Below are 27,067 nucleotides of genomic sequence, written 5' to 3'. Positions count from 1 at the left end.
GCCAATGATGAGGTGTTTATCATTCTTGCCACATTTCTCTAGGTGGCTTTAAAAACAAAAAAGATTCCTGTGTCTATCAGACTGATACAGTAGGCTTTCCCCCTTTGCTTCAGGGTGTAGAATACTTGATCAAAGCCAATAATGCATTCAAGACAAAGGCAAGATTTACTGCTGAAATTATTACAGCCCTTGGCTGTTAATGGCCTATACAAGCTGATTAATTTTCATAATGGTATTTTGGGAATAAGCAATGAATCAGCAAATGTCCTCTTCCAATACTGCCCATATTTTGGGACTGATGAAGAGATGGGGGAGGTAAGGTTTCTGTGACCAAGAGAGAGTTGACCGAGAGTGATCATCAATACCACTCAAGCACAACCCGTCCTCATCCTCTCATTTACAAAGAAAGCACCAAAGCCCCAGCATCATGAGGGCAAGAAGTGGTTAATGGTTTTTAATAGGCAGGCCGGCTCATTAGTTCATGTCTCCAGTGACCTCCCTCAGTAATTGGTGTTATGAGCAGTGTAGGTCCCCCAGGTACAGGGGTACGGTAACCCTGGAGCCCAGGTTATGCAACCATTCTATAGCTCCGCTTTTCTCTCCGTCTTGGCTTTATTCCTTCCATGTGCTCCTCTTGGTCTCCCTCCATGGACGGTTTTGTTTTGCTGCATTGTGATCAGGAGAGGCTGGCGGAGGTAGAAATCGGAGGACGGGCTCATTGTAATGCATGGAATGGAATTTACATTTACATTTATGGCATTTAGCAGACGCCTTTATCCAAAGCGACTTGCAACGATACATTTGTTTAAGTAAGTGAATCATCTATCCAACACAGACAAAGTAATCAATGCTCACACCAGGGGCCATAGGCAGTCGTAATACCAGTAGGCTATTTTTTATTTTATTTTATGAGGAATGGTATCAAAGAAACGTGTGGCCGTCCTCCGATTTCTAACTCCGCCAGCCTCTCCTGATTGTGATGATATGGCTGATGAGGTATTGTGAAAATATACACAACATTCCTCTTGAGGTGAAGGGGCATCTGAATCTTGGAAAAACAACACAGTGTGCTGATGTGGTATTCTTGAGAGACCTTTGTTCTTAAGATGGGATAGGTTGTGTTGTGAAATCTCCTCTTTTCCCTGACTGCCCCATTTGAAAAGGCGGCGCTGAAAGGCAAAAAAAGAGCCAGATCACCCGCCCCCCCCTCCCATTCTGTTGCCAGAAACGGAGCTAACAAACCACACAACTGCACAGCTGCATCTGAATGTTGTTATTGTCAGCAGGGACCACAAAAGTCCATGTGAAAATTCAGTTTGGCCACCGTCCCTGGGTTCAGGATGAGTATTTTTGGATGTTCCCAGCCCTGGTTGTCTACTCACCGCTGTCAATAACGTTTGACCACCAATAACCCCTTCCTCGTGAGCGGCAGTGCATTGGCTACAGTGTTGGGTTTACTAGAGAGGACTCCTATGATGCAGTTGTCACATCAAACCATTTTACCCAGAGAGAGAGAGAGGGAGAGAGAGAAAGAAAGATAGGAGTCCTCTCTTTCTCTCTCTCTCTGGCTAAAATGGTTTGATGTGAGCTCCGATGAGAAAATGACCTTGATAGTGGCAATACTAGTGTCCTCTGCGTGCAAGACAAATTCCAAATGAAGTCTCTCTTCTATTTCCTGCAATCCCAGACTCTCGCTGTGGGCAGGTAAAACAGGGTCTAAGTCATTCCCAATAGGTCTTACAGACCAATGGCGTATCATGTTTTCAACTCATGAACGATTGGATTAGAACGTGTGTGTAGTTAGTGTCACAGGCTATGTTCCAATGTCCACCGTAGCATCCCACTGAGAATGATGTATTGACCGTGTGTTGTACCGTAGATGCTATGCTATTGTGGACATTAAAACAGAGCCAGAGTTTCTCTGTGAATTTTTAGCCCCTGGGGTGATGGCAGAGGCTGCACTGGCATCGCTCTGTCTGGTTATTTTTGAGGAATCAATTAAACATGGACACCCTGGGCGTCATGAATAGAGGAGCAGAGGAGCCTGGGTATTAGCAGGGGAGCAGCAGCGCTTAGCCAGAGTTTACTCAGGGAACAGATGGTGTCAGGAAGAGTTGTGTGCTGAGTCGGTGACTGTTGCTCAACACCAAGCTGGCTTATGGGAAAAGTGTTCTTCATGAGGACGCTACGCTACCAGGTGTCTCCTCCTTCTCTTCTTCTTCCTCCCACAGAGACCAAGGGTGAGACCGCGTTTGACAGAGAACAGAGAGGGTTGTAGCCAGTCATGAAATGACAAGGTCTAATATGTTTGTCTTCAGTTCACTGTGTTTCATTATTTGCTTCTGTTTTGTTTGAGTGTGTTAGTCTCAGTTCAGAGTTTTTGATGCACTGAAAGAAAGAAAAAAGAAATGGAATGGAGGGGAATTCCATTAGTGAGTCACTCTTTTAAGTTAATTTTTTTCCAATGCCCCCACCCCCCCCACCCCCCCCCTTCTCTCTCTCTTTCACCTCAATCGGAATGTAGCTATGTCCAAACAGACCTTATCTGATAGCAGCAGAAATGATGATTGTACCTGCCTGGTCAGACCAGTGCACAGTGGATGTAGCAGTAGTGATCTGCTGCAACACCCAAGATCATGGGATAGAAACCGGACCTCTAAGAAGATCAGTGTGTCTATCAGGAGATTGACTGGAATCCTGTTACACCACCCACAGGACAGTGTGTTCACCATAGGGTTAATGACACACACACACACACACACACACACAAAATGACAGATGTCCATCCCACGATCACCCACGGCTTTACAAGGCTCAAGTAATTCCACAAAGACATCCCCCTGTTTTGTAACTTGATTTCATTGTGATGATGATGATGATGATGATGGTAGACAGTAGGTTGGATGTAGCCTACTCTACTGTTTTGTTAATGATTCAGCAAGGTAGGCCTGTTTTGTACCCCTTCGCTGACCCTCTGGTCCGTTCAGCCGAGCAACTCTGTAGTCATGGTAGTTCCCTAATCATGTGGTATTGCATGTCAAAGGTTCAAAGGGCTTAGTGTGGATTTAATACCGCTGACTGGCGTTGAAGCTGGCAAGGAGAGACCACCAAACAGGCTCGTTCAACATCTTCATGTGTTGTTGGCATAAAAACGTGTCTGTATGTATCTATGAATGCCTATTATAGATGTGTTTTGTTCCCCCTTGGTTTCTTAGCTTGTGTGTCCACTGTTCAGTCCAGTTGTGAATAGCAGCAGTTATAGTGGGTGTGCTCAGGGCCGGGCCTTTGCGCCACCCCTCTGAGAGTTGACTTGGCTGTGTGTGTGTGTCTGTGTGTGTCTATTTAGGAGGTTTCCATTTTCTCCTTATCTCCCCAGATCTTGTGGCCTTCATTGTTTTCTATTCAAAGCCTCCTGCCGTGTCAGGGGGTGATGGTGCATGTGTGTGTGTGTCAGGGGGGTGATTGTGCGCTGCACTGTCCCGCTTTTGTTCTTACTCCTCTCCCCCTTGGCTATCATCAGATTTGACTTCGGTTGAAGGGGAAGCCCAAAGAGTCGGCTAAGTTAGATGTACAAGTACTACTTAAATCTCTACTCTGCTCTTATCGAGGGAGAACGTACCACTAATGCTCTTAGGACCTCAGGTTCAACATTGTTACGTTACAGGTGCTCTTTGAAAGGATAAATCAATGCTAATCCTTTACGAACGTGTATTGCTCACGCAGCACGGAACATATGCGAACAACACACACTGTTCATAAATCTATTTCTGTTGAAATTCCCTCAGCGGGCTTGTCAAAGGCAGGAAACCCCCCGACCATAACATTGTTACCATTGGCAGTGATGGTTAAGAAATTGAATTATTGTTTGAAAACTAAATGGATGGTTCATTGCGTTTCACATTAACGGACTTCCTCGGATCAGAACAGCGGGTTGAAAGGGTTAACTGGCTCTCTATTTTTGGTTCCCCTCTGGTATCACAGCGTCTCCTGTAATTTGACTATAAGACTGTTCTCTCTCGCTGTCAATTTAGCTGGCTTGGCTCTGCTACCTGCCCCTGTCGCCCTCAATCCCCCATTACCATTTGTGACATGCGTTTACTGTCTGATTAGGTCCACATTCTCCAGCTCCGCAGCTCCTGAGATTAGTATATTGCTTTGTTGGCGGAACTCCTAAAGTCCATATTGTAAATGTAATTATTGTTAAGAAAGCCCTCTGTCGGATCCAGTGAAAAGAGCTGACTAACACTGAGTGGTTGTTGCACTCGAGGCTGTCATTGTCGAGGTGAATACAATGACTGTCTGTATAAGATTATATTATTCATATAATTATTATAATTAGTCATTATTATAAAGAGCGTCATTCATACTTGCATGCTTGAATCCCAGTAGTTTTCATATCGATCAGACCGAGTTGTAGATGGATACAATTTGAGGAGGATTTCGATATGCTTCCATTGGGTCCTACTTTTGCCGCCATATAATTCCCATTTTGTGTTATATGGTGCTAGTAGATACAAACCAGCGTGATAAACAAACCCAAATTAGTCACAGATTACTTCTGAGCTAGTGTATCAGGTATCCATGTTTGTGATAACCGTCTGTATAGTTGTCTGCACAGTGTGTTAGACCCTGTCTGTTTATTTCATTAACTTAACCTTTGTTTCCCGAGGTTAGCCTTGTTGAGATGAAATCTCATTTTCAAGAAAAACCTGGTCCAAGACCGCAAGCAGGGGGGGAGAATGTTGTTCAATCACGCCCCGTTTCTCCATTGGTTGACAGGATACCAGGAGCCCCACAGGGGTGTTTCAGCTCTTCCCGCTGCTTGGCTCTGAACAACAGCTAGGAGCTAGACTATTCAGGAACCGGATATTAGCATTGAGCTAATGTTGACACAGAGGTGCTCTCAGTGGGCCGGCTGGGGCCGCGGGGACTGCCAATGCTAACACACTGGGTCTTTCATGGTGATTTTTTTTCAGGACGTGCCCTTCTTTTGTCCTCTGGGCCAGTGTGCCAGGCGACTCTGCCAGGAGGGGCAGGTACTCTTTCACTGATCCAGGGTGAACTCTCTCTCTGCCATTACCCTTCTCTCTTCCAATCAGTTTTTTTTTTTTTTTGCGTTGCAGTGCAGCTCCAAGCCAGGGCTGATGCTTAAGGTAGCTATTTGAAAGTACATTCATGCTGTGTAAGTCGACTACTTTTTGACCCAAGTCTGGGGCGGGGCCCAATGGCACTAAACTGGGCTCCCCCAGGCGAATCTTGGGCAAGTAATGACAGGAGAGTGATGCTATGGAGCTGTATTGTAGGGCATTGCATGATCAGGAGAATTCTTTCCTAATGTCTTTATATATATATACACGCCATTTAGCTGACGCTTTTATCTAAAGCGACTGTGAGTACTGTGAGTGCATACATTCTTTGTAGGTATGGTCCCAGCGGGAATCGAACCCACAAGTTGGCGTTGCTAGCGCCATGCTCTACCCACTGAGCCACAGAGGACCATCTCTCTCTCTTATCTGGGCCACATACAGAGAAGGAATGGGGCTGAAATGTCAGGGGCCATCGTCTGCATGCTCTCTGAGAAGATGCACCTGGGGTACCCGGCGTCTCAGGGGCTTATAGGAGAAGACAGGGCCGCAGTGTGATCTTAGCTAGTGAACCGTAAAGGGCTAATCATGTCTTAACTCATAACGACTGAAAAAAACAGCGGATTCAAGCTCACAATGGGGACATTAGAGGAGTCTCGAAGAAGAAGACATGCGTGGGGGGTTGTGATACGATGAGGCGTTGGTCAGAGAAGTGGTTGTAGCAGAAGGGAGGGGAGGGGTAGAGATGTCACAGGGGGCGGCGCAGAAGGTGAAAGGTGTGGGGCCGGAGGAGGGGGATCCCACAGTGTGTGTGCGTGCGTGCGCGTGTGCGTGTGTTATCCCATTTCACCCACGGCCTGCCTGTGTTAGCTCTTGTTCAGAGATGGCCTGCCTGCTCAGAGGGAGAGCAGTGAAGGAGAAACTCAGCAGGGCAGCGTCTAGAAGGAAGGCACCTGTTTATGGTGCATCTCATGCAGCAGCATATCAAAATGCTGTGACACACACAGACGACCATGATCCTTCATGCTGACAAGTGTACCCGCATCCAACATCCAGATAAGCACTCATTGTATATGCTATCGCCCCCACAATTGACCAGGCTCTTTCTCAGTCTGTAATCCTGTCCTACAGAGAGCATTTGTTGGGCTGAGGTTGGTGCATAATGCTGGAAAAACAACATGTATGTTATTTAACAAATCACAGAAAAGTGTATCTGATTTATGCGTATGTACTTTGGGTGGTGACCTCATTGAGCGTGTCCCTGCTTATAAATACCTGGGCATTTGGTTTGACAAAGACTTGACATTCAGAAAACATACGGAGGAGCTTGTTAAAAAGCTAAGATTTAAGGTGGGCTTCTTTTCTAGGAATAGATCTTGCCTTTCCCTGAACAGCAGAAAGCAGACTGTGCAATCAACCTTCATGCCAGAGCTTGATTATGGTGATGTCATCTACCGAAGTGCAGCAGCCACTACTCTTAAACCTTTGGATGCCATCTACCATAGCGCCCTTCGCTTTATGACAAGTGATAAATACTCATCATTGCATACTTTATCAAAAGGTTGTCTGGACCTCGTTAAAATCCCGTAGATCTCTTCATTACTCCCCTTTTGTGTATAAAGCCCTAATGCATAAACTCCTGGCTTACCTAACCTCATTGTTAGAATTCAAGAACATCAATTACCTAACTCCTTCTCAGAGTTGGTTAACGCTTGAGGTTCCTCGGGTCTCCACCGAATTGGATAAATCTGCTTTTAGTTGTGGTGAACCTCACTGCTGGAACAATCTGCAGAGAACGTTTCAGTTGGTTGCTCTGGTGATGTTTTGATTGAGGTCCTCTTTGTTGAAAAAGTGGTTTGTTTTTCTTGATTTGTGTTTTATAATGTTGTTATTTTGTATTATGTATGGTTGTAAACTGTGTGTATGTAGGGCTCCCTTGTAAAAGAAACCCTGGTCTCAACGGGACTCATTGGCCTGGATGCTGAGGTTGACTGGGTTGGCGTGCCTGTGTTTCCACCTTCACCAGTAACTGGTTCATATTTAAAAGGAACCCGAAGGAAAACTTTATGTGGACGTAATGTAATGCCATTTAAAAGTTACATAAAAGTTATGTGGAAGTAATTCCATTTCCATTCTAACCTTTCCATTCTAATCTGCTTTAGAACTTAATAGAACTTAATTTGTTTGAATGTAAGGAGGTTATTAAACGTATGAAAAAAAAAAAGGGCTTACCTCAAGTCAACCCCTTATTGAATTCCTCATACACTGTAGTGGGCTTAACAGTTAGCGCAAGTTTACTTCAGTGAGCTTTCTTTCTTTCTATGGCATTTTCTAGATCATTTTCACAAGACTAAGACCAATAACAGCTCACATTTTATCTTCTGAGGTAGTTAACTTCAGCACTCAGTATAAAGGTTAATAGCCATGTTCAAGGTCAGTAAAGGGTTCAGGTTGTTGCTCGCCATCCTCAAGTCGATAGGTTTTATGACAGGATACAACCCTCATAGAACCGACTATCTCCTGTAAGCTTTTCTTAATGAGACTTCAACGTTGGGTGTTGGGTGGGCATGGGTGGATTATTGCCAATATAGAGGACACCCATTGGCTTCTCTGCATTGCATAATGTCTTCCCCTTTTACCCCAAGCATGTGCGCCAATCTCAGGTTCCCAAGGGTTATAGGGTCAGTAGCATTAGTTCCACCTTGAAGCCATGATTATTTAATGGGACTCCTGTTCTTCCCTTTTGTCTGCCCTCTCAGCAGGTGTGTTGTATACAATACTATCTCTCTTAGGAGGATCCCCCCTTACTACCCCTATCTCTCTCCCAGGTTGAACCCCTCCCTCCCTCCCTACCCCCCCCCCCCCCCCCCGTCTCTCTCTTAGGAGGATCCCCCCTCCCGCCCACTTCACTATCTCTCAGGTAGAACCCCTCCCTCCCTCCCCCCTGCCTCCCTACCCCTATCTCTCTCTCAGGTAGAACCCCTCCCTCCCTCCCCCCTGCCTCCCTACCCCTATCTCTCTCTCAGGTAGAACCCCTCCCTCCCTCCCCCCTGCCTCCCCACCCCTATCTCTCTCTCCGGCCCGTGGATCCAGCCCAACAGTTCCTAGGCCGTTCACTAGTCCTCTCCCGTGTAATTCTTAGAACTAACTTGATGTATAACTTGAGTCCAATTTCACGTAGAGTGGCTATTTCCCAGAGTTCAGTTTCACAGTTGACTGCAGTGACCATAAATGTCCATTAATATAGTTTTTTTAGGAAAATATAATAGCTTTTTGGGACCTTGATGGTATTCATTGTGCCTCTTTGATGTATTGCGTGGGTTGCACCTGTCAGTAGTGAAGGATGTTGGCTGGATGAGAGAATTGACTGTTGCCCTTGGATGTTGTGACCCTCAAGCTCTGGTGATTCAAGTTAATAGGCCGAGTCTAATCTCAGGAATCAGAGGATGCCTGGCTGCTGCTACGCTGCTGGACATGGATCGTATTTAGGATTAACCCCAAGGTAACATTGAATGTGTGTGCCTGTGTGTGTGTGTGTGTGTGTGTGTGTGTGTGTGTCTGTGCATGTGTGCGTACAAGGATCAGTACTGGGTAAAGTCCTTAGTCACTTAAGGTGGGGTCTACCATGAAATTACTTTTTTCGGTGTCAAAGGTTAAGTAAGGGATTCTGATTATTCCAGTGTCTGCTTCTATTCATTTTAAAACAATATCCCAGTCATGTAAAGGGTGGTAGTACAGCCATTCGTAAAGCCAGTCTTTTATTTCTACAAAACTGCTGATGCCTTTAGGTTTAAGTACACAGTCCGCTGTTGCTCCTGTTTATTCCTAGTGCTTATGAAAGGGTAAGGGATTAGTGGCTGATATCCTTTAATTAAAGGTGGCTTAATAGACTTCAGAGGCTCATTTTTGGTATGCTCACAAAGTCAATAATACGTGAAACGGAATACTCGGTTATGACTTCTAGAACACGATAAATCTTACGACAGTTGGACTCCTAGAGGTCCTTTCGTGAGGTATTCTACAGTACAGATGTTGCGGTGTAGCCGGTCATTAGACCCCTGTGTCTATGTTCTAGGAATGTTATGAAATTCAACTCTTCTCTGTCAAGTTATTGGTAGACATATATTTGTAGAATTGCATGAAGAGGAACATTTAACCCCGGCTACGCAGCTGTTAGGTGGCTGTAGTTGTAGTTCTTCCAACAATTGTGAGAAATGGACAGATGCAATTGAATTGCCGAACGTTTTATTGTCATATGTACTTGGATACAGGGTAGTGTATGAGAATTTAATCTCCTCTTCTCTCTCCCGTCTTCTCTTCTCCTTTTCATCTCTTTTCTGCACAGCAAAGGACAACTTCAACCTGCCTTCTGCGTGTGCCTCTCTTAGTGTGCTTTTTCATAAAAACACAAGCCTCTGGCATACGTGTATTCATATAATTATTTATCAATTGACTTAATAAATACCAAGATGTTTGAGCTCTGAGCCACATACTGGCCTGGCTTCAAGAGCTTACTGTGCCTTACCTCCCTCTCTCTCTCTGAGTCAAACTAATAAAGGCCAAGCGATTAAGAACCGTGGGGGGGGGGGTAACAGTTATTACTTTCCATTACACCAATGCACCGTACTGTACAGGCAAGATATTGTGTATTTTTGCTGAACTTGATGGAATTTAGAATTTAAACCCCGAGAACGAATGAGATGGAATGTGTCTCGAAGGGACACACAGAACCGGAGCTCACTCTATCAGACCTTTGTGCTTTGATTTGAATGCCTCAGTTACCCAGTTCTGCACATGAAATCAGATGCCGGTGTTTCAGAGCTGGTCTTGTTAACGTCTGGCTGTCTGGCCAGATGCTGCTGTTGTCTGTCTAAAAGGATAAAGTGGCGGAGGAGTGGGTGAATTGTTTCCCTCAAGGATGTTCCACTCCACCAAGCTGAAGATGGCTCTCCTCCTCCTCCTCCTCCTCCTCCTCCTCTCAGCCTGTCATCCACTGCTGTCACTGGAACTGAACGGCCATGAATGCTAAAAACAGCGCTGGTCCTTCCACCTCCTGCACTGGCCTGCTGTATTGTCAGCATCCTCAAAGGGTGTGCTGTTATGTCATCATCTGCTGGTGTAGTGAATGTGATTATATTTGAATGCAAATGTTTTGATGCACCTTATGATTTGAAGTTGAAAAGGTTGAATATGTCCTAAGGAATTGAAATGTACTGGGTTTCAGCCAGGGGAGGCTGGCGGAGGTAGAAATCAGAGGACGGGCTTTCTACCTCTACCTCCACCAGCCTCCCCTGGCTGAAACCCAGTGCAGGCACAAAGTTACTCATGCTGTAGAGCACTGTAGGTGAAATGATAAAGTGTGTGGTGCTTTTGAAACCACTTTACTGGGTATACAATACAGACTCTAAACCGCAGCTCGTCCTAGCTCTTCTATAGACTCGTGGTATGACATTACTGTACCTACTCCACCTACGATAAAGTATTTTTGAGGACAAACTCTGACATTCCTCAGGCTGGAATGCGAGAGGACACATCTGAAGATTCACCACCTCACAGTTGTGTGTCACTCCTTTTTCTGGAACAGGCTTTCATCCACCTCTTCCTTCCCTCCTCCTTTCCCTCCCCCCTTTTAACCTATCCTCAGCCAACCCCTTTGAATCGTTCTTGGAACACCCTTCCTTTTGACTGGGCTGTCTCTTGCTGAGAGGGGTTACGAGGAGGCTGAAGGGGTATGGCCGTTTTTGTTTTGGTCAGTCGCCATGGTGAGGGGCTTCAGGACAGGAGGCAGGGGAAGTGGGGGGGGGCAGAAGTGTTTAGGAGCAGGTCTTTTTGTCTTTAGGCTACATAGCTAATGTTACCGCTGGCTCTATTCTACCGCTAGTGTGAAACACATCCACTGGAGCCGAGGCTCAGTCCCCTCCCCCTCCCCCTCCCCCTCCCTCCCCCTCCACCCCCACGGCTAACGAGTCATTAATTAGAGGCTTAAGCTCTCGCAGGTCTTGCAAATCCAACAGTAACCTCCCTCCCACTGATTCCTGCGTGGGTGGAGCCAGAACCAGACTTGTCAATTACTGAGCTGCATGTGTCAGAGAGGAGACAGGGAGAGCTGAGAGAGAGCTGTGTGTGTGTCTATATGTCTCCTTCACTCCGATGTGTTTGAGGCTTCTGGAACTTTCTATCAGCACAAATATGGCAGCTTGAAAGCAACGTTTGTGGAGTTGGCTGTGTGTGGTGTGTCCCTCACGCTGCTTCTCTGCTGGAGGTTGTTGTGTGCTCCTCCTTCCAGCCACCTTCTTTCTGTCAACCCGACTTAATCAAGGTAGGCTCTGTACCTGTCTGGATGCACTGGACCGATCATGCTCTATCTTTGTCTATGAGGAGGGGGGGCGGGGGGGCGAGAGTCTTAAGAGATGCGTTAAAAAACATAATACACTTGTTTGTCAGAGGACGACAACATAAGAAACGATTGTTGTTAGTTGTAGCTGTTGGAATCCTGATGATTTATTCCTCCTCTGACTCCAAGCTTGTCTCCCGCGTGTCACTGGGATCCCACAGGCAGCTGTGTGTAACAGGTGTCCAGGTTTGGCCCAGTGTGTTAGGGGAACTGTGTGTGTGTGTGTGTGTGTGTGTGTGTGGGGGGGGGGGGGGAGAAAGTGGATCAAGCTGTGGTTTAACGCCGCAGATGGATCACCTACTGTACTGTCTGACCTCTATAGGATTACTCAGGTTCTCAAGGGAGGCGACGCTGACCATAACAATGGTCACACACTGGTGTGTGTGTGCATGTGTGAGTGTGTTTGTGTTATAGCAGCTGCCGGAAATCACATGGGTAACACTTGTGTAAACTTTCTAAAATTCCCAGATGGTAATTGGATCATTAAGGATGACCACGATGTCTTACATTGTGCTCATTATTTTGAGCGTTAAACCTTCTTAAAGAAAGAAAATGGAGTAGTCGGACTACATCGAGCGTCTCTCATTACACCAGTTGTAATACTGGCAAATGTAACCGTAACACCTGTAAATGACCTCGTTAAACTGATGGACTACCCACAATCACTTGTTATGTAACCTGGTGCTTCCTCTGTCTCAGTCCATTTATATGGTATGGTAGTTCCCTTGTAGTGTATTTCATGTAGCTCAACAACAGCAAACATTACACATGTTTGCCGTGTAATATTCCTTAGCTGAGTCTATATGAGACTGTATCAACTCTCGTTAGCTGAGGTTAAAGAAGAGAAAGTGATGAGAGCCCTGTTTCTAGTGCACTTTAATCCAGCTCTAACAGCAAACATTACACTTCTTAGTGATGTCTGTATGAGACCACCCTGGGACACCTCCTAGAAGAGACCCTGAGAGAAGAGAATGATGAGATTTTATTAGAGGAGTGTTCCTGTGCCGAGTTGTGCTTCATTCAAGAGGTTTCACCCTCAGTCCACCGTTCCTCCCTTCTACTGTGATCTGATTACAAATGGACTCTTTTCAGAGTAAACTTTCACACTTCTGCTAAGTGACACAGAGGGGGAAGACGAGCGGTGAATTTTAAACCGCCTCCAACACACACCCCTCTGTCAGCGCAGGAGGGATATAATGTTCTTGAAAGTGTGTATTTTTAGAGGTGTGTGTGTGTGTGTGTGTGTGTGTGTGTGTGTGTATATGGCATTTTTCCAAGATTGCAGAGTTATGGAGGCGTAAATCTGCTCCAGAAATGCCCTTCCTCTCAGTGAAGGAGGGGGAGGTGAGAGGAGGTCAAGAGATGCAGGAAACGACGCCTAAGGGGAATTTATGCTAACAAAGCACTCGACTATTGCACAGTATATCTATGGCAACCGTATTATTTCAACATCTGCACTAAGTGACTGTCCAAATCCTCATTGACGAAATATTTGTCGTGGGTGTTCCTGATCTACGTGGTGAAATGGAATCCAAAGTGAAGGATCTAACGGCGGTGAAATGAAAGTACTCTCAGGTTTAATCGAGTGTCGGAACTGTTCTGTGGTTCTGGGGTGAAAAGGCCCCTTTGCACACTTGTGTTTTGAACCATTGATTGAGCTCATGTTTGAAGTCAAGATCTGAAAACAACGTACTTTTACCTTTAATCAACCCCTCTGATTTCCCTGTTATGTCTGTTCTTTGTTTTAAAAGGACAGCCTGGTCCCAGAAGAACCCAAGGATGTGTACGTGAGATGAATTTGAAAGTGAAATATGTGGCTTTTAACCACCAGCCCGCGTTACCTGCCGAGCGTGTTTGAGCGTCGCAAAAATTATTCACATTACCTTCTCATCAATTCTGCCATCTGCATTATCCGCGTGCGGCACGTGTCTGCGGGCAAACTGTTTCTGTTATCGACGCGTTGCGCCAAGCGAACCTTTGGAAATATTGTGTTATTTTTCGCTCGCCTGTCCTGATTTCTTTATTGTGGATACACACAAATGATGGTGGCTCTGTGGCTTCAAGGAGGCTTGGCTGCTTGAGCGATTCATATTCATGCTATTGCAATGTAATGTATATTATTCAGCTGCTGCAGGTCTATTTAGTAGTCCAAAACAGTTCCTCATTCGCCTAAACAGGACTCTCATGTTGATGAATCATGCTTGCCCCTGGCAACGCCGTTGCTGAGAGGAAATTCCTATCTATGTCTGTTGAGAGGAGCCCGAGCGCAGGCCTGTAGATTTGCAGTTCCAACACGTTACAGTATAATTCCCCTTTCAGTGAGATTGCAGTGTGCCAAGATTAACAGCCTTTGCTGAGGGGAACACAATACGATGACAGCTCCTCATTGTGGAGTTTCCAAATGAGCACTCTTACCACAGCGTAAGCAACGACCGTGAAACCGTACCATACGATTAAGGATTTTCAAATTCTTTTTTTTTTTTTTTGTTCTGTGAGGTAAATTGGTTATCAGTGCAGGTCTGGGGCCGAAATTTCCCTATCAGCACTGGCATTAAAGTTGAAAGGCTGTACTCAACTTCCTGGTGGGTTGTGTGGAGCTATCTTTAGGATTCAGCCTACCCACTGGTATTGATGCCAGGTTGCCATGGACAACCTGGGGCAGGGACCTTTTTTTACCTCTCAAAAAGACTCCGTAGTCTACTCATATCCTAGTATTATGTATTATGATTATTAGTATTACGTCTACAGATAATATGGATGTGTGGCTGACTGAATGGTCTTTTTTTTATTTTTATTTTTTATGTTTTTAAGGCATTTCTGCTTTATTGAGAGAGAGACAGTAGAGATTGACAGGAAGGATGGGTGAGAGAGAGGAGGGATGACATGCAAGATATGTCGAGGGTCGGAATCGAACCAGGAACCTTGCGATTACGTGGTGCGCGCATTAGTGTGCTACGCCACTAAGCGCCCCGACTGAATGGTCTTCTGACAGTGAGCCTCCCATGTACTGTTGGAGCCAGGCTTAAAACATGCAGGTTGGCTTGGCCGTCCATTACCCGCCTGGCTCCTCGTTTCTTGATCGTCTCCGTTTTGAAATGACCTCCGGTAGCGTTGCCGCGCTCTTTTCCCGTCTACGTTGTATCCCAGAGACGACCTTTAACAGCTCTCCCTTCCCCTGCCCTGACGTTAGGAGCATAATGTCATAACACTACTGACCCCAGAGCAGTTGTATGGTAATCTTGAAACCCTGAATCTCATCTCTCGATTTAAATAGACAGTCTGACTTCCGCGAGACCAGTTATATGACTTGACTTGTGAACCAGTGCCACAGATTGACAGTGTGACTCATATGTATATCCAGGAGTAGTGGCCTTGGCCTTGATTTGAGTCTCCGAATCAGATCGGCCTAATTTATAGCCTCATCTAACAACAACAACAACAACAACAACAGCAGCAACATGAAAACAGAAAGTCATTGTGACATCACGTCTGGGCCCTGGAAGGAAATGTCGGGTGTCCACGCTTCCTTCCTGGAGCTTACCGTCGCGACAACAAACACAGCGGCCGGGGGGGGGGGGGAGGGGGGAGATATGATTATATGGGAGATTACAACAAAGGAGATTACGACGACGGGTTGTATCTTCACAATCAGCATATTGTACACTTTAACGAGGGACGTGTGTGTGTGTGGAGTTATGACTGTGTCAGCAGCCATGCCTGGCTGTGATTGATGTAGTCACCAATCTCAGCAGGCAGGGACCTTTTTTAGTATGTCCTGCTGAGATGAACAACCTCAACTACCTTTTCCATCTTTTTATTGACTATTTAGCATCTACAGTGTTAAACCCACTATGCTCAGGATGATTAGCCACACCATAGTTGGAGTATTGAGAAATATACGGCTTATTATGGATTACTATGAAGGAATATTATCTGGCATCTGTTCAGTTCGATGTTTATTATCCCAGAGGGAAACACAGCTTACAGATATGACATATTTTGTGATTATGACCTAGCAATGTGGCCTGCTTGCATGGAAACAACACTGGCCAGCCTTGTGTGCAGGCAGGCTGCATTATATTCATGTGTTGATTAATTTGCCATTAGGTTCAGAGCAACACATGTGACCAGGGTCCAGTGCCAGTGGATGGGGAGTGGCTCGTCAATACAAACACATGTTGATGGAACTGGGTTAGGCTCAAACACACCCTTGGGTAATGTTTGTATCAGGAGAGCTCAAATCATTGTTGACAGCTACAGTACATTAATGGACCACATGTTGATTTGCTTCCCCATTTAAAAAAAAAAGAATAAAAAAAAAAAAAAAAAAAAAAAAAAAGTGCTGTAAATGTTTTGACTGTTGATTGATATACCACTGGATACAGGCCTGGTCAGTTACCTATTTTTCATGTATTGAATTTAAGCTTAATCTATCCAAGTTAGTTTTATTGCCATCAAATCTCTCTCGCAAGGGAGAACTGGTCCAAGAACGTAGCAGGGAACAGCAATCTATGGAGTCATCTTACAAGTGCTCAGTGTTCTGTCAACTTCTTTTAGTAGCACAAGTCCACAACAATACGTACACACCGTGGATTGGACTTGTGTATGCCACGTGTCGACACACGTACAGATAAGTGAAATCACAGCTTGTGAACTGGTATCGCCAAGCTGCCAGTGTTCTGCCTCAGCTTGCTGCTGCACATCAGATGCTCTGTGTCTGTCTGTGTCCTTATATATATATATATATATATATATACAGTATGCAGGCTAGGCTGTATTCATTAACCACTGGAAATAGATGAGTAGCCACTCGCAGTACCGGTGGCCTAGATGCCTCAGGGAATGAGAGGACAGCATCGCTGTATCATTAGATTAATCAATGTCAACCAGGATCTGCTCTTAGACGCTAGATGGACACAGTGTTTGTTATATAGGCTACGCTAATCAATAACTGCATCAACAGAAGATGTGGGGTCGTCATAAATGAATATAAGATTGTGTAAAGATCACAGCAATTTCCATTTCATTGTGTATTTGGGCCACGGACTTGAATATGTGAAGTGTTAATATTGAACTTGAAAATGGGGGGTTTTGTAACAACACCAACGTAATGGAATATTACAGTCAATGATTTATAGTTGGGAGGTTATAGGTCATTGGAGGGGATAGGCCCTAGATCCTGCACAGCAAGTCAGTAGTTGTCTGTCTGACAGACGTTAATGAGCCTGTTGATGTGATGACGATGATGATGGTGATGTTGGTGAGTAACCAACTCTGTAACTGGCTGACCTGACCCAACCCAACCAGGGCACCCAATGACCCAATCATATCCCAGCCTGCCCATATCATATCCCAGCCTCCTTTGCTCAGGAGGAAGAGGATGAGAGGGGGGGTGGGGGTGGGGGGATTATTATGTGTGTGTGTCTGTCTCTCTCTCTCTCTCTGACGGTGTGGGCATGTAAATCTGCTTACAAATCCTCTTTACGGCTTCATCTGGGCTGGGGGGGGGGACAGTGGGAGAGAAGGAGAGATTGGTAGTGTAACAGCCAGCAGCGAAAGGAATATTAGCCCAGCCAATTAGGCTCCGGAGCAGGAAGGGGAACAAGGAAAAGACAGAGGACCTGACAGTCAGAGGAACTCACTGTACAGTAGGCCTGTGATGTAAAACACCATACAGGTATGAGTGGCTATATGTGGGTGTGTGTACGTATGAGGCCATCATACGATTTTTGTCTTTGTGATGTTGAATGTATAACTATGTTTGAATCACAGCTTGTGAACTTGGTATTGCCGTTTTCTGTACTCGGCCTCATGCAGCGTACATAAAACAGTGTTCATAGTTTGTGTACTACGTATGTCGTGTAAAGTTTCCATTCTATTCTGGGTTATATGCTTTACTTATAGCTCAAAGGTAAGCTAAGGATTGTTTGCTTACAGAGGTGCTGCTGAGCACTGGGCAAGTTTAGCTTCCAAATCCCCCTTTCATACAGCTACCTCATTCCTGGCCTTGCTACTAATGGAATTATGGTAAGTTCACATTCAGGGGGAGAGAGAGAGAGAGAGAAGTTCTGATGCCTCTTCGTGGTTTTTTGGGTTTCTCTGCTCGGCTGAATCCGGACAGACAACAGTGGCTGTTCTCTCATCCCAGCCCATGCCACGGAAATTTGATTAGCCCTGTTTTGGCGTCACATTCCATGCTCTGAAGTATTTCGAGGGGTTGACGTAAGGCTCCGTCTCCTGTGAGGTTGACGCGATGCCTCGTCCACAACAACGGTAAACCGTCAACGTGGTATTGAGGTCACGTTGACAAAAATCTTTGAGACACGTGATTCGCTTCCATGGAGAACCCCAGAGGAGGCTGATGGAGGTAGAAAGCGGTACGGCGCGCTCATTGCAATGCGTGGAATCGAACGAGGTGTTTGATACCGTTTCCACGCATTACGATGAGCCCGTCCTCCGATTTCTGCAGTACTTCCACCAGCCTCCACTGCAGAACACTTAATCCTATTAGGATTGAAGGGTGATGGCATTTACTTCACAAGCAAAACAGACTCCCACAGCATGGATTTGTAACTACTTTCAATGGGTGGAGATTAAAGCTGTGAGCCTCAGTCCCGGATAAGGGAAGTTTGCTGACTAGAGAACCTTCTTTTTTTTTATTTTTTTTTTTATGTGCCACTGCATGCACTGAGGTAATACAGGCAACAGTATGGAAGGTCCTCTTTGGTAAGTCATTAATGAACTGTTCAGAGAATGAGTTGCTATAGGGAAACAGAGCTGTTTTGGACAGCTAGTACACTGTATACACTCAGCCAGGGTTAATGTTCTTTTCACAAACAGGCCTATCAGGGGAGGCTGGTGGAGGTAGAAGTCGGGCTCATTGTAATGCATGGAATGGGGATGAGGAATGGTATCCATTCGATGCATTACTGTACAATGATCCCGTCCTCCGATTTCTACCTCCACCAGCCTCCCCTGAGGCCTGTCGGATATTTCTAGTAGTGAGTGTCCATTTCATATCACAAAGCTTTTTTTCTCTCTCTCAGAAATGTGTACGTCTTAGAGCCAGGAACAGATGTCTCCAACCCCTCAAGGTGACTGATTAACTCGCTTCTGTCAATCTTACTCAATGTCCAACGGAAAACTCGATCTTAGTGTTGGTCAACGCACTTGAACTGACATCACCGTGTCGGTTTTTATCACGTTACGTTTCTCCACCTCCCCTTATCTCGGCCACAGCGGGGCTGATAGATTCATGTGAAACGGGCACAGCTGTTGTGATTGTGAATGCCACATCCTCAAGGATAAGGAAGCCTATCGGCATATGGAAAATCCCTACCCACCAGTGTACCGTGTGAGGACACAAGGGAGTTCTCTGTGATTCGATAAAGGCGACTTGTTTCAATGCTCTCAGGGGTTGTGAAATGGTTTCTTCTTTATCTCCACTGAGGAGAAAGAGAGAGAGAGAGAGAGAGAGAGATCCAACGGTTTTGCTCAATAACTGTAAACGTCGCCGCATGAAAGCATCATCGCGGTCGATGGAATGGGCTGGGTCTCTCTTCACTGCAGGGGTTTGCGTTGCCATGGAGACGGGTCACAATGCCGATCCCATGTATCGGTCACCTGTTTGAGGTTTCTTTGACACCTCTGACGGCTGGCTTCCCTTTCTTCTTTCTCTTCAGATAATGACACACACACACACATTATATCCACTGTAATGGCACAAATGGCTTCTTTTCTTTGCTCTGTTTGCTTGTGGTGTTGTATGAACTGTGGTCTTGTGACATTATGCTTTGATGAGGGAGCTTGCTCTGAATGCATCAGCACATAAAACGTCTTTGAGGGGATGGATTTGATGTCCAGAAGCTCTTTTCTTGATATAGGCTTCCTTTCTTCCCCGTCCAATAATGTCACTATCAACCACATTCACACTCACAAGCCCCCCTGTTGTCAATGATGGAACAGGCCGTAAATTCTCTCCTAGGTTCATGTTAAGGGCCAGAGGAGGGAGCGGGTGAAAACAAAGTGTACTTTGTGGGGTTGTGTTCCCGCCCACTGCCCAGCCCAGGGCAAACAGTGATAAGGAGCTGTGCGTCGTTTATTAAGCCTTTTTAGTATGGACGTCTGGCTTCCTCAGATCTGTGTTACGTAACCTCTCAGCCCCCTCCTAGCCTCCACCTAGCCTCCACCCAGCCTCCTAACCTCCAAACCTCCCACCCTCCTAGCCACCACCCAGCCTCCCAAGCTTCTAGCCTCCACCAGCCTCCTCCCAGTCTCCTAGCCTCCTCCTGACCTCCCAGCCTCCAAATCTCCTAGCCACCACCCAGTCTCCCAGCCCTGCAACCTCCCAACCTCCCAGTTTCCAAGTCTCCTAACTGCCCTCCAACTTCCCAGCCTCCCAACCGCCGCCTCCCAGCCTCCCAGCCTCTCAGCCTCTGACATCTCCAGGTCTATTTTTTGACTGTGAGAGCAGAACAATATCGTCAGCCTGTTTTTTTTTTTTTTTTTATATCTCTATTTCCATAGCAATTTAGGGCACTTCCTCGCTCCACTATGTTTGGCAGCTGCCGATAAATCGATGTCTGAGGTTGGACAGTGTGTATTACAAGCACTATGTTTAGCCACCGGCGGCGAAAGAACTCCATTTACTCCAGTGAGTTGGCGGCTGCGAGCGGCTTTGATCTAGAAACGTGTTCTCCCGTCTGATCCGAACGAGTTCCGGCCCACGCCGTGGCCGGCAGCCACTCTCATCGGCTTTCCGGAGTCGATGAAAACGAGAGCATTAGAAAAGCCTTCCACCCGGACAGGCCAGGTACTGTACCTAAAACCATCTTGTGATGAAGGCTACAGAGGTGGTGGTGTCATGTGTGGGTCCCAAGTAAACCAGGGAATGTCGTACGAGCTGTCGTATTTTTTTCCTGGTGGAGTCTGAGTCACTCACAGTGACGGGCATGGCCGCACTCACACTGTTGGGCTACCAGCTCCCAGTCACCTCATTATCCCCCCCAGCAACATCATCCTGGTCATTACACCTCATCAGCCGGCGGGGGAGTCTGACAACCCCCCACCCCACCTCCCCTCACAAACCATTATCTACCCACAGACCTCCCCCCCACCCCCCCCCCCCCTCCCCCACCCCGCTTCCATCTCTACTCTCACACCGTTATCTCCCCTCACTCACTCACACCCCACCCCCCCTCCCCCTTACATGCACTATTCTCCCCTCATATCTCCATTCCCCATCCCCCCATCTCCCCTCACCCACCCTCACTCCTCTCATACTACCCCCCCCCCCCCCCCCCTCCACTCCGCTCACAAACACCAATCTCCTCTCACACACTTGCATGTGCATTTACACACCCTCATCTCTCCTGGGCGGACAGGGAGGACACCGTCCATGATTGAGTCTGGCACGGCTGATTGTTCCCTAGAAGAGGTGAGATTACCGGCTGCAGACAGACACACAGACAGACAGACAGACAGACAGGCAGTTCTCCATTCTGCACTCGAGGAAGAGAGGGAGAAAGGAGACGTACCGGATAGAGGGGGCAGCCTTCTCCCCCTCACCCCACCTCCCTATCGCCAGCCATGCAACACGGCTTCAAGGGTTGTTCTATACTGCATGAATCCATCAAGTCAGGTTTGACGGCTCGCTGCAGGGAGGGAGGAGGGCTCAATACTGCACACTACCCAGGAGAAGCAGGCTCTAGGGGGACGTGAGTGGGGAAATGGTGCTGTAGACTGGCCTGTATTTGCATGAGTCTCGTGGGGGAGTATGATTACAGGCATGCAAAGGGCCATCTTGGCAGTAAAGATGATGCTCCCTGATAGACAGACAGATACAGCACACAAGGCAAGTCTACTTCCAGCTGCCGCCTGCCGCCGGGCGATGGGCGGAGTTTGAAACCAAGGTCTCCCACGTGGAAGACACAAGCGTCTACCGTTAGGCCGAGAGGACATCCTCCAGGTCCAAGGGCAGGGCTATCTCATCCGACTGCCATCCCAGATCACCTCTGCTACATCAGCAATGCCAACCCCCCTGCCATAGGGAGGAACCAGCCAAGTAGGACATCAAGACCCAGTGTGTGGTCATTAACTGTGGCTTTAGTGTCTCTTATCAGAATGAACAATTATGGGCTTCTTCGTTCAGACCTCCCTCTCACTGCACCGTATGTCGTTCCAGGGGAAGCCATCTTGATTGACAGTATCATTATCATTATCTTTACACACTCTGAAGCTCAGGCAGACAAAGCAGCAGGCCTTGTCGATGACTGTCCAACTGTTTTCTCTTCTTTCTTTTTCTCTCATATTTTTCGATTGCCTCGCTTGAAGTTCCCCCTGTTCTATTCTCTCCAATCCCCGGAACCCTTTGCGTCTTGGACGTACTCTAAGCTGAACAAAATGGTGAACAGAACTGAGAGAAAGGATGACATCATACTCTGGTGGAGGTGTCCATGATTGTTTTGGTTCTGCGACCTGCTGTAGAGGTGGTAGACTGGGCCATGCAGGGGCCAGCCAACCTGTCTGTCTGCCCGCCTGTGTGTGTGTGTGTGTGTGTGTGTGTGTGTGTGTGTGTGTGTGTGTGTGTGTGTGTGTGTGTGACCCACATTGTGATGACACAGCAGTTTGTTCATCTATCATTCATACGGGGTGTCAGTTCAGCCAGGTGTCTGTGTGTGTGTGTGTGTGTGTGGCCTGCCCTCTTGTATCCCTCATTTGCTCCTGTCGTCAAGGCCACTGTTTGTGTAAACAAACAAACAAGTGCGGGTAGAGCAGGTTCAATACTGTAGCCTTAACGCCCAGATGAGAAACATCCACCTGCTCATGTGTGAACTCATTAAACCACAATTTTAACAGCACAGTGAAGATGATATTGATTCTTGAAAGATCCTCTTTCCCTCGGCGAGGCAATCCCTCAGTGAGAGACAATTAAATGTTATTAAACCATGGGATGCTGTTCATTGGCTTAATTTGATGATTACATTTTGCATTGGTCACAGCCATGTACTTTGCATAACAGAAGTATTTATTTCTAGAGACAGGGAACACTAAGTTATGTCGCTCAATTAGTAGTAATAACTACCCGTGTCGTTGAATTATCACATGGTTACTACAGTGGTATTAGAGCAACTTATTGTGTCAAATGAATGCGTTAAAGGGATAGTTCACATACAGTATGTTATGTTTTTGTGGTTCATCGCAGAAATGTGATTTTAGAGTGAACTATCCCTTTAAGTGTTAAGCGTTACCCATCAGCCAGTCTGACATAGTTGATCAGATATTCCCACCCTGTGCTGGCCTCTGCTCTCTGTAGAGATGCTAAGATGCCCTTTGAGTATTCTCTGTGTGTACCTGAGTGTCCTGAGCAGAGCCAGCTCTCAGCCGTCCCTGCCAGGTCTGGCAGCTTTTCTCTAGCCTTTGATGCCCCTGTGGTCAGAAGGGCTTTTCATCCCTATGGAGACCCCCTAGTACAGGCCTGAACTCCCGATTACATTCACATGAACTCACTCACACACACACTCACACACATACACACAGAGCTGGAGGCTGTAGCCTAACGGAGCTGGCCCAGGCCCAGCTGAGGTCCAGCCAAGAGTGTGTGTGTGTGTGCGTGTGGGTGACCATCCCAGCCCACCCACCCACATAAACCACCCTACCCACCCATCTCCTCTAGTATATTTCTACCACTTTTATGGAGTAACTGATTGAGACAACCACCTCTCAGCATTAGTTGAGTTTGACGGGAAGTCTTTCGTGTGTTCCGATTGTTTTTGACTGTGTGTTACAAGGTTGTTGGGATCTTAAACGGCTGAGAATACTTGTGGATGTGACATTGGCCTACAGATGTATGATGGAGGCTTGATGAGGAGATTTCAGAGGGTTGAGGGTGGAGGCGAACTCAAACAACCCTATGCGAAAAACATAAAGGTTGTTTCTGCTAAAATGAAATACTTCCATAATGCCTTTCCGAAAGTGTTTTCTGGAGGTCACAGTACCAAACAAGCTGGACAGTTTGATCTTTTCGGTCCCAGGAGTTCAAGTTCAATTATTTACTATTAGAAGTGGTTGAGTTTCACCACGGTGATCTGTGCACCTGGTGCTGAGTTCCGTCTATGTTAACTTGGAGAGGGGAAAACTCAGCGAAAGTGGAATGTCCGGATTATGGAACTCTCCACTTGAAATGGGAGTAGACCTCAATCCCCTTTTGTAGATTTTTAATCCAATCGTAGTTGGATTTGTCCGGTCTTGTTTCTTTCCTTATTCCCCCCTGACAGACGGTCGGTTAGCTGAATCCACCTGCTGCTAAGTGGCTGGGCTGTCTGACGGTGAAGGGCTAATTTTAGCTCTGGCGGTGAGCCCTGGCTGTGCTGACACCAGAGAGCAAATTGATTCCCCTGACTAGGTGGTGAATGAATGGTGCCCTTTGTGGAGATAACTGTCCTTTACTCCTCTGCCAGCTCCGGATGGGAAGTACATTCGACACTTTGATGTGAAATGATAGCTTAATCTACGGCTTTGATCTGTTATGCATGTGTCCATCCACCCATGTGCCAATTAGTGATATCCTTTAGAATACAGCTCATGGTTGAAGGATTGTTAAGTCGCATTATGACTTGATGGTTTTGTGCTTTTGTACCCAAACATCTCCGATTTTCATGTATCCTTTTCCAAAGCCTTTATTAATCAGCTTCTTCTCTGTCGAAGCTGACAGCCATTCACGTGGGACAGAGGCTCTATCGCGCCCACACCCTTCCTGCCGTGTCTTAGCCCCCGAGACGAGACCACAGATGAGACACTAAGCAGCTTCCTGCAGCCTCACGCTAGGGAAGTTAGTGGCGTGGCTAGCCAGAGAGAGAGAGAGAGGCTTGGATCAACCTGTCAGTGTTCATGCACTCACTGCTTGTGCTAACTTTGCTTGTGCCCATTTTTCAATAGTTTTGTACTATAATTCTGTTAATTTGAAGGTACGACTGAAAAACACTTCAGTCCACCCACTTAGGACTGAAGTTGAGAGGCTGGAGATCTCTGTAGGGCAGTTCAACCTCTTCCAGAATGTTCCGTTCATCCCAGAGTTTCAGTCTGACCCTGGTTTCTATTCACTGATAAAGCAAAGATTTTTCTTTAGAATTTTCACATCGCAGACAGGGCATATCAGTAGTGCAAAACCATAACAAACCGTTGTTTGAAATTCCTTCAGTCTGTCAAGGCTAGGGTTTGGCCTCAAAGTAATGACGGTTATTTTGTTGGTTGTTGTTAGAGTATTGCGATTGGACGCTCCAGATGTACTGTGGTGCTGTCATCATCAAATGTGTTGGCGGTCTAGCTCCCAGAGTGCACCCAGAGGGCTCCGTTCACACCCACAAGAAGACAGGACGTTGCTCATTTCTCATGACTGGGCAACCTCTTTTTCTCTCTCAGTTGTTATGGTGAGTCGTGACTAAATCCTCCTTACTTGATAAGACATGAAAAAAAGAAGAAAAAAAAAATATAGCCATGGGAAAAGTAATCACAGCCCCGCACTGTATACACAGCAGTGTTGTGGTAGTGGCGTTTGTGTCCACGGAATTACATTACATTACATTACATCACACACACACACACACACACATCCATCTTCTCATGAATCACCTCGGAGACTCTTTTGTGCGGAGGCCTTTTAATTTCAGCCTCGTCAATTCCAGATTGTGTGAATGTGGCATTTCCCCCTTGTTTCTCAGGGCGGTTTTAATGATCTTATCTCATGTCAAAGATGGGAATACTCTTTCTTTCTTTTTGAACACACACAGAAGGGGCTCTATAACCCGCCTCCCATGCTTGCCTCCCGTGCTCGCCTCCCTGACGGGGGGGGGGGGGGGTGAGAGAGGCTCTCTACTGTACTGTGACCTGAACACCTGCGTCACGAGGAAGTCTCTTTGCAGCCAAGTTTGTTCAGCAGAGTGCCCTGCCATTGTGTTGGGCCACTCAAACGCCGCCAATGCTTCGGGTCACGCTGCGTACAGACGCAGGCTAGAGTGTCATGCTTTACAGGCCTCCGATGCCTCTCGTGGAGTATTTGCACGAGCGTTGTTCATATTTGTGTTAAGCATTGACTTTGACATTGCAGAGTGTTGACCCGAGGTGCCAACGCGAAGCACCACTAGCCCTGTATAGTTACAGTAACTAGCCCCTGTATAGTTACAGTAACTAGCCCCTGTATAGTTACAGTAACTAGCCCCTGTATAGTTACAGTAACTAGCCCCTGTATAGTTACAGTAACTAGCCCCTGTATAGTTACAGTAACTAGCCCCTGTATAGTTACAGTAACTAGCCCCTGTATAGTTACAGTAACTAGCCCCTGTATAGTTACAGTAAGGGCTGCTCACTCTCCTCCCCTATTCTTCTTCTTCTGATTAAACGCATGACTGGGCCGTCACCATGGAGGCAGAGCCGTGGAAAGAATACTTAGTACCCAATGGCAGCATGCTACAGTACAGTCAGGCTGTTTATCATGGTCTCTTGAGCAGCCAGGTGTGTGTGTGTGTGTGCGTCTATGACTAAATGTTAACACTGAATGCAGAACCACGAAAGTGACAGGGTGAACCTTGCAAAAGGAGAACAAAGCTGAAACCTCAGACCCATACGAAGACGTGGGATGTCGTTTTTCGGGCGCCAGTTTCCTCATAGAAGAACGAGTAACATTCACAATGATAACACGGATAACATTAATTTCGCCGGTGTCGTGTGCATTGCGCATGTGTGGTCTCTTTTCCATTGCGTTGGACGGGGCTGTTTTTCCATCGTTGGCCAGTTCACCTTGTGATCGTTGATTAAGCTTCTTGATTAGATGTTCTCACTCCAGGTCTTTTATTTACACCATAAAGCTTGAACAGTGCCCAATCTAAACACACCTCGCTGGGAACACCTGCGCTGCTGCGGGTGTGTAGCAGAGGTGGTTTGGAATCACTCTCTCGTGATGAACTCAAGTGTCGCCTCAGACCTTGAGGAGGTCCTCTTGGCCTAATGGTAGACACAGCAGGTCTTCCAGGTAGCTGAGACTCCATTAGATGGTTTGGTGGATAACCCCATGGTCTGGTTTGATTGACAGGTCGTGTCCTGGGTAGAGGGATGTAATTAGCCTGGATTCTCCATGTCTGCCCCTGCTGTTTACCTCCCTGTCACCCCTTACATTGAGCCTGCAGTGAAGGCCTCCCTGTAGCGATTACCCATGACCCACATCTCCCAGATTCGTAGGGGGTTGAAGACTTGGCTCCCTGGGTAAGGGTGAAGGGTGTGCCCGAGCGGATTAAAGCTTAGCATTAGCTTAGTTTAGAAAAGACCGTCACCGCTGTCCTCCTAACGCTTGAAACGTAGGCTGCAGTGAGAGCAATGAAGGAAAGGTGAAAGTGAGCGGTGATACAAACGACAATTAGAGTCTCTCAGTAAAGCCTGCTGTTTTCAGACAATAACACAGCCAGAGAGGGAGAGGGAGAGGCCAGTCGCTGCATGCCCTAATGACAGTGTTGCATTGACAATGAGAAACAAGATGCTCAGGTAACATCTCCTTCAGGCAGTGCTGTCAGCCATTTCCGTACTTTGCCACACGCAAGAG

General features: G+C 46.6%; 1 protein-coding gene across 1 annotated transcript in view; it reads left to right on the top strand.

Moving 5' to 3' along the window:
- eps8a (EGFR pathway substrate 8a, signaling adaptor) overlaps nt 1-27,067 on the top strand; it is a 50,506-nt gene that overhangs the window by 735 nt on the left and 22,704 nt on the right. The window lies entirely within an intron of this gene.

The sequence above is a fragment of the Argentina silus genome, assembly GCF_951799395.1.
Source record: "Argentina silus genome assembly, chromosome: 20".
NCBI lineage: Eukaryota > Metazoa > Chordata > Actinopteri > Argentiniformes > Argentinidae > Argentina > Argentina silus.
Note: the sequence above shows the minus strand (reverse complement) of the source record. Positions and strands in the feature narration are given on the sequence as shown.